Source organism: Venturia canescens, chromosome 5, assembly GCF_019457755.1.
Source record: "Venturia canescens isolate UGA chromosome 5, ASM1945775v1, whole genome shotgun sequence".
Classification (NCBI taxonomy): domain Eukaryota; kingdom Metazoa; phylum Arthropoda; class Insecta; order Hymenoptera; family Ichneumonidae; genus Venturia; species Venturia canescens.
Window position 1 is genome coordinate 15783017 of NC_057425.1, and position 16426 is coordinate 15799442.

The window sequence follows — 16426 nt, forward strand, 5'->3', positions numbered from 1 at the left end:
TGAGGATGTTCGCCGGAACGCAGACTCGCCAGTACGGTGCTCGGAATTAGACTAATTGTGCGTGCGAGCGGTCCTCGGCGTTCGGCGCCCTCCCCACCACTCGGACCCAGTACCGCAGCGCTCACACGCCGGGCGCGAACTAGCGTTCGGCCTCCCGGCTCGCGCACTCGCGGTAAATTCGAAGAGGGAAGCGCGTACGGAAATTACTTACTGCACCGCTTCCATTCTATGCTTAATTGCATGATGTTCCTTGCTGCTCTCGCCTCTTCCGCCCACGTGAAACGCTCCTCCCAACTAAATGGCTGTGATCCGAGTGCCTTTCCTCTTGGGGATCCGGCGGGCATCTCTGAAAAGGCAGAGGGGAGGCCTCCCTCATGACTCCAGACGTCATGAAGTCACGGTGGGCCCACGACGATAAGCCACCAGGCAATTGCAGCACCTCTCCTCCAGGAAACTCCCCCGAACCCCACCGACCGAGGCGCCGTATTGCACGGACCGTGGCACCCGAATTCACAGCTGTGCGGACGGTGCAACTCTCGGTTGCTACGGCGGGAGAGGCACGGGCGGCGTTCAACGGATGGCCTATGCCAGCGTGTCCTCTCAGCCGTCCGCAGGTCGAGAGTGATGTTCGAAGCTCGAAGATAATGTGAGAAGAGTGCTCCCCGCGGGCGAGATCGGTTTGAACAGCGAGGTAGTGCGGGTGGTATAAATTAGCGATGCGCTCGGTCCATCGTGGCGGAGGCGGGGCCAAACCTCGGAAACTACAGTAGATTTCTGAAATATTGGAATCAAGGTAACACGCGAAAACTGAACTCTTTCTCTCTCTTCCCGACAAGGGCCGGGAATAGGTAAAACAAAAGGTAATTGTCGCGCAACAGATAATAGGCGCGAATTCTTAAAATAAATCTTAACATTACGTAGCGGTGAGTCTCGTTCCGAACAGCGCCCGACGAGTCGCAGTGGCGTCAAAATGGGCCGCAAACCCGGTCCACTGGTCGACACGGTTCGCACGAGTGGCGGGGCAAAATGTCACGTCACAGCGCATACAGCGACGCAACGCTCAGCAGCCGTATGATGCGACACGTAAACGACACACCGAAAAACTCGTAATTCCGGTAACGCGGATACATTTTGAAGAAAAAAATAAAAAACTTGTAGAGGAACAGAATATAAGGGTGACCGGGACGAGATGCTCGCGCGCGATTCGATTGAAGACTAATGGGAGAAAAGGCTAAGACGTTTATGCAAATACGTGCTTATGATGAGCATATCATTGCAGGGGTAAAAGAAGGACACGAGGGGCCGTAAAAACAGCTGACACCTTGGCCCGATGCAGTCATCCTCGTATACGGGGCAAAGGATTCACATATGCCGTCTCGCTCACTCTCACGCTTAGATAAGGCCGCTCGCGAGGCGCGATGCCTCGCGAGAGCTTGAGGTATTCGCTGCTTCATCAAAACTGCACGTGGCTGCAATCTCGACGACGTACACCCTCTTACTCGCTCTCGTGCTAGCATACGCGTCAACGTATACGCTCTCGCTCGCTCTCTCTTGAGATGCGGTACCTCGCGCTCACCGTGCACAGCCTCTAAGCAGGCAGGGGAGTACGTCATCGTAGCATTGACCTTAAGTCATAGCAGCGCGCTGGTTCTTTAAGCAACAGCCGGCAGTGATGGCATATACCGTCTCGCTCGCTCCAACGTCATGATACATCCTCTCTCTCTTTCTCTCTCGTGAGGCGCAATACTCGAGCATTTGAGAGTCGCGGCAACGATAGCGCATGCTATCTCGCTCGCACCCGTGCCGTGATAAAGCCTCTCGCTCGCTCTCTCATGAGATGCGAGGCCCTGCGCTCTCGCGACGTCGTCGTGCAGCATCATCAGAATTGCACGTGCACCGGCCGAGCGCTCCAGAGCTGTAACGTGGATAGAGCACAGCCTCTCGCCCACACCCGGAGATATGATACATCTTCTCGCTCACTCTCTCTCTTGTGAAGCGCACGAGCGCGAGAGCAGCAGCAACAGCATATACCCTCTCGCTCACACTCGCGACACCGTGCATTCTCTCACTCGCTCTTTCGCTAGATGTAGAGGCACAGCGCTTCAGAGTTGTAGCAGTGATACCATATACCGTCTCGCTCGCTCCAACGTCATGATACATCCTCTCTCTCTCTCTCTCTCGTGAGGCCCAATACTCGAGCATTTGAGAGCCGTGGCAATGATAGCGAATGCTATCTCGCTCGCACCCGTGCCGTGATAAACCCTCTCGCTCGCTCTCTCATGAGATGCGAGGCCCTGCGCTCTCGCGACGTTGTCGTGCAGCGTCATCAGAATTGCACGTGCATCGGCCGAGAGCTCCAGAGCTGTAACGAGGATATAGCACAGCCTCTCGCCAACACCTGGAGACATGATACATTTTCTCGCTCACTCTCTCTCTTGTGAAGCGCACGAGCGCGAGAGCAGCAGCAACAGCATATACCCTCTCACTCACGCTCGTGACACCGTGCATTCTCTCACTCGCTCTTTCGCTAGATGTAGAGGCACAGCGCTTCAGAGTTGTAGCAGTGATACCATATACCGTCTCGCTCGCTCTCATCACACCGATCCTTTAGCGAGCAATCCTCTCTCTCGCTCTCCCGTGAGACGCAATGCTTTATACAGAGCTGTCAAAACGACGCATACGGCTGCAGCCTCTTCATACCTCTAAACAAACCCCATCGATATATATTCTTTATTATATGCTATTTTTGCGGATTTAACCGATTCACTTATGAAGGGCGTATCTCCGAGGGCTAAAGACACAGCTCGGTCTTCGGGAGAAGATGCTATACAGCAGATGGAGCAATATGCTCGGAAATATGCTTGCAGGCATAAACAAAGCTGTCTCACTCGTGCGCGTGCTTTTTCTCGCAAACACCGGGGACCATGCAGAGTACTGTTAAACTTCAGCGACTGCTCCTTTGCTGTCTTGAAAAAAGTATCGCTAGCATTTTAATTATGATTCACACCTATCTTCTCGCTCGAGATATGTCAGTAGCGATTCAACCGTCATATAGAGCGGTATTTAACGATTACCCCTTACAATGTCGGATGAATCAGTGCGTTCTTGTATTTTGGGTCTTTTACGTCTAACAAAACCGCATAGCGCTCAGCTGAGACGTCGGTGTAACGACCTATGGTGTTATGAGCTGCTGCATTTATCGGGTGATTGACTCGTGAACAGACTTAAATACGTAATCTGGTGGGCCCCTTTACGCTCTCTAGTGGTGGCCTATAACAGAGGCATATTAAGTGGTCAACGAGTGCTGGGTGTTGTGTATGAGGAGTTACAGCGCCGCGGTGTTTTAGAAGCTCCCCGCGTAAGAGGCCTTGTCGATGAAATCAGATGTAAGTACCATTATCTCGATAAATCACTGTTGTTGGCGGTTATCAATACAGCAGTTATTTTTACCATAGGCTATCGGCAATTTTACGATGCGGGGAGTGACGAAGAAGAGGCTCTCGCTGAGGCGACGAGAGCTGTGGAGGAAACGGCTCTAGAGCGTCAAACCGCCCTCTACCGTGCGTATTCAACTCTGTTTTGGCGTTATTACCCTCGATTTTCGTTTTTAGACATAAAAACTACTGGGGCGGTATTTTTTCAGAACCGCAGCATGAGGAGAGGGCTGAGGAAGAGCCTAGGGCGAGCACCTCGGCAGCATCGGCCGAACCGATACCGCTGTAGCCCGAGTCTGATGACGACGAGGCGTCGACTATTCTCAACCCCTCCTTGATGTTTAGCGATCGGTCTGATATACTGGGTAAGCATAGTCGTACAGTGATAATAAAATAAAAATAAACCCCGTTAATAAACAGAAATTATGAAATAACTTAAACAGCTGTGTACCGGCAAGCCAGAGCTAACGATGACGACGGAGCGATAGCGGGTCCATCGTATCACCACCATCGTCAGCGGGAAGATGACCTCGTACAGCCCGAAAATCAGCTGGGGGTGTATCCGATGGATGCTCAACAGGAGGAGGAGGAGCGTCTAAACGAGGAGCGATTAGAAGCTAGACGCTTCGCCCTATGGTTTCAAGAGCTGATGGAGTGTGATTCAGGTAAAGAAATAATAACGTCTTCTCTCTCTTTCTCCCTCACTCGCACGCTTTCTCTCTCTTTATCTCTAGCCCTTGCGGTATATACAGGATATGTTTAAAAGGCTTTATTATATTTACCACAGGGTACTCGTCAGTTGACTCGTCAGCTGACTCGTTATTGGCGTACCGCGATTAGTACGAGGTACACTAAAGTTACAATATGCCTTTTTATCGGCGATCTCTACTCTATAACTCACGCCTTTGTTTGATTACAGATATACAAACGGGCGGGGGAAGAACGCGCAATACACAGGGGAACGAGGCTTTCGGGGATGTGCAACCCCCGGGAGGGCGGATCATCATCACGCACGATACAGCCCGTTATTTCAAACGTTTTCAACTACGTGGTCGGGAGATAACATTGCGTATCCGCCAACCTCACGCTGGCGCAAAAGTGACAACATGGCTTGAAGGAGCATTCCGCGATCTTCTGACGCATCTCACGAGTCACTGTGAGGGTGGTGACTACGCAGGGATCTCGTTCTCCGCGAGCTGCTTAGCGCACGGCCCCGTTTGGCTTTCATCCGTCCTGTCCGCGCCTATACATTTGTAGATATCTGGCAATTAATAACAAACATAGCTCAAAGTGCAGCGTCTTTGGATATTGATGATTCCTTCCATATAAAAGTACCCCTAGGGAAAAAAAAGGTTGGGACAAGTACATTGATGGTCCCTCGTTTGCTGATAATTCCACCCATAAAAAAAACTTTAAACAAAATTTTTTTTTAATTGTAAAAAAAATTATTTCATAAAAAAAAATACAGAACAATTCGAAAAAAATTTTACAAATCTTGAAAAAACGTTATATTAAAAAAAAACTAATCTGCATCTATTTTTTAAAGTGTCAAAAGAATCAAATAACAAGTAAAAAATAATAAACCGAAAAATCGCCCTTGAAATCATTTTGGAAACCGATGCCTCATTCTTCTTATTTGATTCGAACAGCTAAATCAATTGAAAAAAATTCCATCTAATTTACGTGCAACATTAAAATTTTTTATATCAATTCGAGGCCAAGTATTTTCTAATGAATTGAAAAAAGTTACCATTTGAATTACGTGCAGCACTAAAATTTATGATATCAATCGGTGGACAAGTTTTTTATTAGTAACTCCAAATTTTGACATTATTGAATTGTTCTAAGAAGTTTTCAAATCCAAAAGAATCACATGCAAGCTAGCCATTTCTTACTCTATGGTGGCAGAGACTTATAAGAAAATCGATTCTTCTCAGACTTTCAGGATCCTCTGGTATTATTCACAAAATTGGACGTCGATTGCATCGATACAAATTATGTTTAAATATGTGTTAAAAGTACTTGTCCGGCCCATCACTTTCCGTTTAAATTGTTTATCCAAATAAAAGTCAGGGCTTGTCTAGAACTGATGGATCACAAGTATTCATGCAGAGGGAATTGAGAGAATTATCTTCAAGTAATTTTTACTTAATTGCACTAATTTAATAAAAAACGGAAACAAATTATTCCGCAATATAGAAGGGATATTATTGTGCATCGATAAATGAAAAAAATTGTACATAATATATATGTTCAAGCTTCCAAAATAACTCTGCAGTTTACATTCAATGACGGCAATTTTTACTTCACACTTATTCTTCCAGCGAACGAGTTCCATTCGGAATAAGAACTAACCTATACCATTATTAAGAACATTAAATTAATAATGAATCGCATTTCAACAAACTTTTAACGAGATTCTGCCATGCCATTTCGTTTTTTTATGATTGATTCTTTATTGAATGAATAGTGATGGGCCGGACAAGTACTTTTAACACATATTTAAACATAATTTGTATCGATCCAATCGACGTCGAATTTTGTGAATAATACCAGAGGATCCTGAAAGTCTGAGAAGAATCGATTTTCTTATAAGTCTCTGTCACCATAGAGTAAGAAATGGCTAGCTTGCATGTGATTCTTTTGGATTTGAAAGCTTCTTAGAACAATTCAATAATGTCAAAATTTGGAGTTACTAATAAAAAACTTGTCCACCGATTGATATCATAAATTTTAGTGCTGCACGTAATTCAAATGGTAACTTTTTTCAATTCATTAGAAAATACTTGGCCTCGAATTGATATAAAAAATTTTAATGTTGCACGTAAATTAGATGGAATTTTTTTCAATTGATTTAGCTGTTCGAATCAAATAAGAAGAATGAGGCATCGGTTTCCAAAATGATTTCAAGGGCGATTTTTCGGTTTATTATTTTTTACTTGTTATTTGATTCTTTTGACACTTTAAAAAATAGATGCAGATTAGTTTTTTTTTAATATAACGTTTTTTCAAGATTTGTAAAATTTTTTTCGAATTGTTCTGTATTTTTTTTTATGAAATAATTTTTTTTACAATTAAAAAAAAATTTTGTTTAAAGTTTTTTTTATGGGTGGAATTATCAGCAAACGAGGGACCATCAATGTACTTGTCCCAACCTTTTTTTTCCCTAGGGGAAGTTTATGGTTTGATATCACGTCTTTTTTCTCAAAAGATCCTTATTTATGTTCAGATGACTATAAGATTTTAGTTTAAATTTCGATGAATTGTTTATAATTTTCGGCGTAAAACGTTGGTTTTCACGAAAAAATACCTATTTTTCGTCGAAATTGTACTGAAAATATTTCGATAGAGGTTTATTCTTGGACTTTGGTGATTTTTCTCTTTGTCTTCTAATATATTTTGTCCATTGGGAACTCAAGAGCATGGAGCAATGCGTGTTGCGGGCCGAGATATGATTTTCGGCTGATAACGTTAGGAAAAAGAAAGGAAAAGAGGAGAGATAGATCAAATTTAAGACACAACAAATCCAACAGAATTGGCCCTTTTTAAATGTTGCTTTTGCATTCTGAATCTAGAAATTTTCGTATCATTCAAAACGTGTCCCCGATGAAATATATTTCCAAAGTTTGCAAGTGGCCGCTGAGATCCAATTATCTACAGTTTGATAGTTGCTGAAAAAAAGCACCCGGAAACATTTATTATGTCAGAACTCAAAGAAGCAAAAAAAACTGAGCGTACTTAATTCAACAGAGCAACGGAATTCAAAGACGTTTAAGGTATCTGCATTGGTTTTGGAGAAAAACAATTTCAGGAGAATTCAGGAATGAATTTAAAAGTTTAAAAACTCAGAATAAAATAGAAAACGGAAAATTTAGGAATTTAGAAAAGCTGAAGACGTTTGTGATGAATTTTTGAGATTACATGTTACGGTTGGAGTAATAAATTTAAATGATTGGCACACATGCTGCGACACAAAAATATGAAAGTTTGGAGGTATTCGCTTCATACCGCAGTAATACAAACTTCAATAGTAATTAAAAAAAAATACTTTAAAACTTGCTAAACCCAGTTCTATTACTCATTCTCATAATCAAAGATAGAGCGTGATACTTAACACACATATTTATGCACAGAAATTTCAGAGTTCGCAGGTATCTGCTGCGATTCAATGTATCTGCGCAATAAATTTTGAAGACAGCAATTTAAAATCTATCCATAAATGAGCAACTGAAGACTTCTGTGATGAGTTTTTTACTTCATATATATGTTACAGTTAGTTTTAAAAAGTAAAATGAGTGGCATAATATATCAATTTTATAATTCGCAGATTTTTGCTGTATTTCAATAATCCAAATCTATAGTATTATAGAGAAAAGTTGGCAAAAGTCATGATGTTACGTTGAAATGACATAGCGAACATTGTATTCAGAAATTCTGTACCCTAGGAAAAAAAAGGTTGGGACAAGTACATTGATGGTCCCTCGTTTGCTAATAAATCCATAAAAAATTTTCTTTAAAAATCGTCAAAAAAATTATTTTATAAAAAAAAATACAGTACAATTCGAAAAAAATTTCACAAATCTAGAAAAAACATTATGTTTAAAAAAAAAATATTCTGTATCTATTTTTTAAAGTTCAAAAAAATCAAATAACAAGTAAAATATAAAAAACCGAAAAATCGCGTTTGGAATCATTATGCAAACCGATGCCTCATCCTTCTTATTTGATTCGAACAGCTAAATCAATTGAAAAAAATTCCATCTAATTTACGTGCAGCATTAAAATTTATTATATCAATTCGAGGCCAAGTATTTTCTAATGAATTGAAAAAAGTTACCACTTGAGTTACGTACAGCACTAAAATTTATGATATCAATCAGTGGACAAGTATTTTATTAGTAACTCCAAATTTTGACATTATTAAAATGTTCTAAGAAGCTTTTAAATCCAAAAAAAATCACATGAAAGCTAGTCATTCGTTACTCTATGGTGGCAAAGACTTATAAGAAAATCGATTTTTCTCAGACTTTCAGGATCCTTTGGTATTATTCACAAAATTCAACGTCGATTGGATCGATACAAATTATGTTTAAATATGTGTTAAAAGTACTTGTCCGGCCCATCACTTTCCGTTTAAATTGTTTATCCAAATAAAAATCAGGGCTTGTCTAGAACTGATGGTTCACAAGTCACAAGTATTCATGCAGAGGGAATTGAGAGAATTATCTTCACGTAATTTTTACTTAGTTGCACTAATTTAATAAAAAACGGAAACAAATTATTCCGCAATATACAAGGGATTTTATTCTGCATCGATAAATGAAACAAATTGTACATAATATATATGTTCAAGCTTCCAAAATAACTCTCCAGTTTATATTCAATGATGTCAATTTTTACTTCCTACTTATTCTTCCAGCGAACGAATTCCATACGGACTAAGAACTAACCTCTACTATTATTAAAAGCATTAAACTAATAATGAATCGCATTTCAACAAATTTTTAACCAGATTCTGCCGTACAATTTCATTTTTTTATGATTGATTTTTTATTGAATGAATAGTGATGGGCCGGACAAGTACTTTTAACACATATTTAAACATAATTTGTATCGATCCAATCGACGTTGAATTTTGTGAATAATACCAAAGGATCCTGAAAGTCTGAGAAAAATCGATTTTCTTATAAGTCTTTGCCACCATAGAGTAACGAATGACTAGCTTTCATGTGATTTTTTTTGGATTTAAAAGCTTCTTAGAACATTTTAATAATGTCAAAATTTGGAGTTACTAATAAAATACTTGTCCACTGATTGATATCATAAATTTTAGTGCTGTACGTAACTCAAGTGGTAACTTTTTTCAATTCATTAGAAAATACTTGGCCTCGAATTGATATAATAAATTTTAATGCTGCACGTAAATTAGATGGAATTTTTTTCAATTGATTTAGCTGTTCGAATCAAATAAGAAGGATGAGGCATCGGTTTGCATAATGATTTCAAACGCGATTTTTCGGTTTTTTATATTTTACTTGTTATTTGATTTTTTTGAACTTTAAAAAATAGATACAGAATATTTTTTTTTTAAACATAATGTTTTTTCTAGATTTGTGAAATTTTTTTCGAATTGTACTGTATTTTTTTTTATAAAATAATTTTTTTGACGATTTTTAAAGAAAATTTTTTATGGATTTATTAGCAAACGAGGGACCATCAATGTACTTGTCCCAACCTTTTTTTTCCTAGGGGAAGTTTATGGTTTCATATCACGTATTTTTTCTCTAAAGTTCCTTATTTATGTTCAGTTGACTATAGGATTTTAGTTTAAATTTCTACGAATTATTTATGATTTTCGGCTTATAACGTTGGTTTTCACGAAAAAAGACCTATTTTTCGTCAAAAATGTACTGCAAATATTTCGTCACAGGTCTGTTCTTGGACTTTGGCAATTTTTTTCCTTTAACTCTAATATGTTTTGTCAATTAGGAACCCAAGAGCACGGTGGAAAGTAGGTTGGAGGCCGAGATATGTTTTTCGGCTTGTAACTTTGGTTTCCACGAAAATAGACCTATTTTTCGTAAAAATTGTATTGGAACTATTTCGATAGAGGTTTGTTCTTGGACTTTGGTGATTTTTCTCCTTGTCTTCTAATATGTTTCGTCCATTGGGAACTCAAGAGTATGGAGCAATGCGTGTTGCGGCCCGAGATGTGATTTTCAGCTTATAACGTTAGAAAAAAGAAAAGAAAAGAGGAAAGATAGATCAAATTCAAGACTCAACAAATCCAACAGAATTGGCCATTTTTAAATGTCGCTTTTGCATTCTGCATCTAGACATTTTCGTGTCTTCCAAAACGTACCCTCGACGAAATATATTTCCAAAGTTTGCAAGTCGCCGCTGCGATCCAATTATCTACAATTTGATAGTTGCCGAAAAAAGGCACCTGGAAACATTTATTATGTTAGAACTCAAAGAAGCAAAAAAAACTGAGCGTACTTAATTCAACAGAGCAACGGAATTCAAAGACGTTTAAGGTACCTGCATTGGTTGTGGAGGTAAACAATTTAATTTCAGGATAATTTAGAAATAAATTTAGAAATTCAGAAATTCAGCATAGAATTTAGAAAAAGGAAAATTAAGTTAATTAGTAAAGCTGAAGACTTTTGGGATGAATTTTTGAGATTATATGTTACGGTTGGAGTAAAAAATTTAAATGATGGGCACACATGCTGCGACACAAACATATGAAAGTTTGCAGGTATTCGCTCCATACCGCAGTATTGGCACACATGCTGCGCCACAAAAATATGAAAGTTTGAAGGTTTTCGCTCCATACCACAGTAATACATTTTCAATACTATTTGAAAAGAAACACTTTAAAACTTGCTGAACAAAGTTCCATTACATATTACCATAATCAAAGATAGGGGGTGATACTTAGTACATATACTTATCCACAGAAATTTCCAAATTCGCAGGTATCGGCTGCAATTCAATGTATCTGCGCAATGAGTTTGGAAGACAGCAGTTTCAAATCCATTCATAAATGAGCAACTGAAGACTTTTGTAATGAATTTTTCACTTCATATTCATGTTACGGTGGGAGTCAAAAAATAAAATGAATGGCACAGTATATAAATTGTATAGTTTGCAGATTTTCGCTGTATTTCAATGATCCGAATCTACAGCATTATAGTGAAAAGTTGTCAAAAGTCATGATGTCCCATTAAAATGACATAGCGCACATTGCATTCAGAAATTCTGTAAGTTTCTGGGGATGTTGGTAGGCACTATATTTGATCACATCCAAAACTGAGCAACTGTAGACTTATCGGAATGAATTTTTTTTATAATAATTCCTTATTTGTAGTTAGTTTCCAAATTTATCACTCGACAGACCTAATGGGAAAAGAATAACTACCCAGTATACCAAGACCAGAAATTTTTTTGAAAATCTGATTTACAAAATGTGCAATTCAAGATTATGGTTAGAAACCTCTCGAATCATGTTACCACAATCATCATGAAGAAGGAGTAGAAAATCATAGGACACATATTAGGGAACGAATTAATAATATGTACTGATCCTCTGCAAACTGATGGAGTGAAAACAAGGATCGGAGAGGGCAGAGCCAAACTGAATATCAAGCAAAATATGGGAATGTTTATATATAATGTTGACACAAGAAATAAATTAGAAAACATTTATTCAAGTAAAGTTTCTAATGTATAATGTATTTACACATGATATATAACCACGCCAGTGACGATATATTCGCACTGGACAATATTTTGTAATCTGGTTTAATTGAAGGATTATTTCAGTCAACACTTATTTCCAATCGAACGAAATAATGAAATCTTGAAAAGTTTCGTTGACATATGCATCGCGCATTTTTTATATTCTTTTTCACACACACATCACAGACTACATTTACGCGGCCGCTTTGATACCGGTTTAATATATCACAAATTTTAACAAAATAAATAGTTATATGCACTTCTTTAGATGACGAAAATTATTTTTTTATTTATCCCGCACGCACTTCGTAATGTCGAAACTCTGTTCATGCGATCAAAAACTGACACACGGTTTGTATATATATATGTATATCGATCGAATTTATGACTGCTGTTACCAGCTGTGCTGCGTCGTGTGCTACGTTATGAAGTTGACGTCAGATTTCCAATCATCAACAACTAATTTCAACAACCAATCACAACGTCTAAAAATGGATGTCGTCAGATCCAACCAATCAGAAACTCGATAGCATCAAAGTGCCTTTGATGGTGTTATACTATAATATACAGACACATAAATTTTTGAATGTGTTGGTAACTTTTGCATAATCTTGAGCCCGTGCAAAGTTTTTTCTCAGCAATTACGCCACCAATAATGCTGATTTTGGGCTCATTCGATAGAGAATTTCTCAATTAGCTGAAAGTTCAATTTACAAAGTCGTACATAACTCATAGGCTTCGCAATTAAAGAAAATCACATGCCAATTTTACCCCCACCACCGCGAATCGTTTTATTCAGAGAAAGTATAGTCTCGGCGAGAGCCTCGGGCCAGCAGACGACAGGGCTGTCAATGTACTTGTCCCGAGACTCTACCGAGTCTCTTGATGTTCCCATGGATGTTAGCAGGCATTATATTTGATCGCATCCAAAACTGAGCAACCGTAGACTTAGCGTAATAAATCTTTTCACTAATAATTCCACATTTGTAGTTTGCAAAGTGGGAATACTCAACATACATGTCATTTCATAAGTATTGTTGTCAAAATTTGTGTTTGCCTACTGCATTCCAAAGATTCGACTTTTCATATGATCAGCAAACAAAGCATTCAAAGACTTTTTGGAATAAGTTTCAAAATTTGTTACTCGACAGACCAGGTAGAAAAAGAATAACTACACTCATATCAAGACCAGAAACTGTTTTGAGAATCTGATGTACAAAATGTGAGATTGATGATCATAGCTGGAAATCTCTTGAATCACGTTACCACAATCAGCATGAAGAAATAGTAGAAAATCATAGGACACATATTAGGCAATTAATTAATGATATGTATCGATCCGCTGCAAACCGATGGAGTGAAAACAAGGATCGGAGAGGGCAGAGCCAAACTGAATATGAAGCAAAATATGGGAAACATGAGAAATAAATTAGAAAACATTTATTCAATTAAAGTTTACAACATCATTCTAACAGTTCTGTGTGTTTTTGTTGTATTTATTCATATATATAATCTGACGCCTTCATATATATAACCTAGCCTACTGACGATATATTTACACTGGACAATATTTCTCGCACTCTGATTTAATTGAAAGATTATTTTAGTTAACGCTTATTTCCAGTCGAACAAAATAATGAAATCTTGAAAAGTTTTCGTTGACATATATGCATCGCGCATTTTTTATATCCTTTTTCGCACACATATCACAGACTACATTTACGCGGCCGCTTTGATACTGGTTTAGTATATCACAAAATTTAACGAAATAAATAGTAATATGCACTTCGTTAGCAGATGACGAAAATTATTTTTAGTTATCCAGCACGCACTTCATAACATAATAACCCCAAAAGTCAACATGACGTGAAACTTCGGCTGGTGACTTTCGAGCTCTCGGCATGTGACGTCAGTCCGCGACACCGCCGCGAAGTTAGACCGAGGGACATGAGGCCTTTGATGGTATTATATACAGACACGTCAAATTTCTAAATCTAGAGTCGCGGTAGCGACTCTGAGACAAGTACATTTATGTATGACGAGTCGCTTCCAGAGAGTCTTTACCGGAGCGAGAGTGTTTTTCAGCTGTTTTCGATAACACTCAAAATTTATTTCTTTAATAACTGAATAATTACAGTATTCCAAAGAATCCTGCAAGATGACGTATTTTTTATTTTTTTTTATCTTTCGATCGCGACCTCTACGAACTCTGTAGCTTAACGCATTGAAAAGATATTAATTATTTATTTTTTAATTTCATCAAAAAATGTTGCATTTTTTCGCACACATTTTTGATGTTTATTTGTTTTTTCTTTAGTGACAAATCTGGTGCCATAATACATTTTATATATCTATATATTTTTTTCTGGTGTCATAATACAAATTGTATACCTATATATTTCCATGAATCTGTTCATGCTTCAAAAATTTGGAAAGTGACAGTTCCCCGTTGTATTCAAAATTTAAGCTGTCAATTTCACGAAATGTTATCGAATCATTCAGAGATTAAAGGATACCACATGTTCGTTTTACCAAGAAATCTGAGTCACGTATTGTGGCCGAATCTTTTTTTTAATGTTCTTTTAGTCGGTGTGATGCTATCGTTTAATGTTCTTTTAGTAGGTATGATGCTATCGAGTAAATCGTTGGATTGGGCTTTTTTTTACTCGTGTTTATCGTTGATGATAAGCATTGGAGTGAATTTAAGTGAAGAATGCGCCAAATGTACATTCGTACATTCTTTATTTTTTGTATGAGCAAAACTTGCAGGAAAAAAATAATTACGCGCGTCATCGTACGAGGTTAGAATGATGTGTCGGTGCATACGCAGTAGAGAAACGATCTCGACCCCTTTTCACCAAGGGCACAAGCAAAATCCATCTCTCGTAGGTGGCTTGATAGTTTTCGATTTCTAGGTCGACGGCTCCATGGTTTTCGATGTCTAGATAGATTTCTCCCAGGTTTTCGAAGTCTAGGTCGACAGCTCCATGGTTTTCGATGTCTAGATAGATTTCTCCCAGATTTTCGAAGTCTAGGTATATTTCTCCATGGTTTTCGATGTCTAAGTATATTTCTCCACGATTCTCAATGTCTAGGTCGACGGCTCCAAGAATTTCGATGTCTAGGTCGATGGGTCCGTAGTTTCCGATGTCTAGGTATATTTCCTCATGGTTTTCGATGTCCAGGTATATTTGTCCATAGTCTTCGATGTCTACGTATATTTCTCCATAGTTTTCGATGTCTAGGTATATTTCTTCATGGTTTTCGATGTCTAGGTATGATTCATGATAGTCGTTGCCATTCACATCGACGGCTTCATAGATTTCGACCCTAGGTATATTTCTTAACGGCTTTTGATGTCTAGGTCGACAGCTCTATGGTTTTCGATGTCTAGGTCGAAGGCTCCATGGTTTTTTATGTCTAGGTCGACGGTTCCATGGTTTTTGATGTCCAGATCGACGGCTCCATAGTTTTCGATATCTAGGTCGACGACTGCAAGGTTTTCGAGATTTAAGTCGGCGCCTCCATAGTTTTCGATGTCCAGATATATTTCTTCATGGTTTTCAATGTCTAGGTATATTTTTTTCCACTGTTTCCGTTATCCAGGTCGTCGGCGCTATAGTTTTTAATGTCTAGGTATACTTCTCCATGTTTTTCGATGCCTAGGCATATTTCTCCATGGTTTTTCATGTCCAGGTATAGTTCTCCATAGTTTTCGCTATCCCGGTCGACAGTTCCATAATTTTCCATGTCTAGCTATGTTTCTCTACGGTTTGCGATGTCTAGGTTGATGGATCCATGGTTTTCAAAGTTTGGGTCGATAGCTCTATAGTTTTCGATGTCCAGGTCGACGGCTCCACAGTTTTTGATGTCTAGGTATTTTCCCCGTAGCTTTCGATGTCGAGGTCGATGACTCAATGGTTTGCGATGTCTGGATATATTTCATCATGGTTATCGATATCCTGATCGAAGACTCCATGGTCTTCAATAACAGGGGAGATTTCAAGAACCCAGAATATCGTGAATAAATATCACCGGACACTGATAAACATGAAACTGTCAATCTAGATACTGGAACCTAATGAAACATGATACGAGATGAAAAAGATAATGAAACATGGAAACGTCCTCTCAAACATCGAAAAACAATGACAATAACAGTGTTAACATGGTAATCATTGAGAGATTGTTCTCGACCCCATAAACTACAGCGACTTAAATATCGAAAACTATGGAGCCGTTGACCTCGCCATCGAAAGCCGTAGAGAAATATACCTAGACATCAAAAACTCTTGAGAAATATACCTGGACATCGAAAACTATGGAGCCATCCCCCTGTACTCCTGTTTATTCTTATTGAACTGCTTCAAGATTGGTGGGCTTGAAGACGCTGTTGCAATAAAAGTAGCGCTGCAGCGCTACAAGAAAACTATTGACACGCTTAATCGCACGGAATGCACCCTAGTTCGGAATAAATTTTCAAATAAAATGTATTGTGTATGATATAAATATTGAATCCAAACGGAAATGTGTAGAATTGAATTGAATATTATAGATGGGTATATTTGTTGAATATATCTATTTTTACAATAATTCAATTTAACACATTACATTTTTGATTCTTTATTCAATTTTCATGGAAAACATTTTATTTAATAACAAATGAAGAATTTATATTCGTCTACGATATTTGTTTGATTATATACTCAGATTTCAATTCCCTACACATTCCATTTTCGTTTCATTTG

At 38.5% G+C, this 16426-nt stretch overlaps 1 long non-coding RNA gene across 1 annotated transcript; it reads left to right on the forward strand.

Moving 5' to 3' along the window:
- The first annotated feature begins 4022 nt into the window (after positions 1 to 4022).
- Positions 4023 to 4521, forward strand: LOC122411123 (uncharacterized). Its single transcript, XR_006261091.1, has 3 exons — positions 4023 to 4099; positions 4222 to 4280; positions 4354 to 4521. It is a non-coding gene; the product is annotated as an uncharacterized lncRNA (long non-coding RNA).
- The last annotated feature ends 11905 nt before the right edge of the window (positions 4522 to 16426 follow it).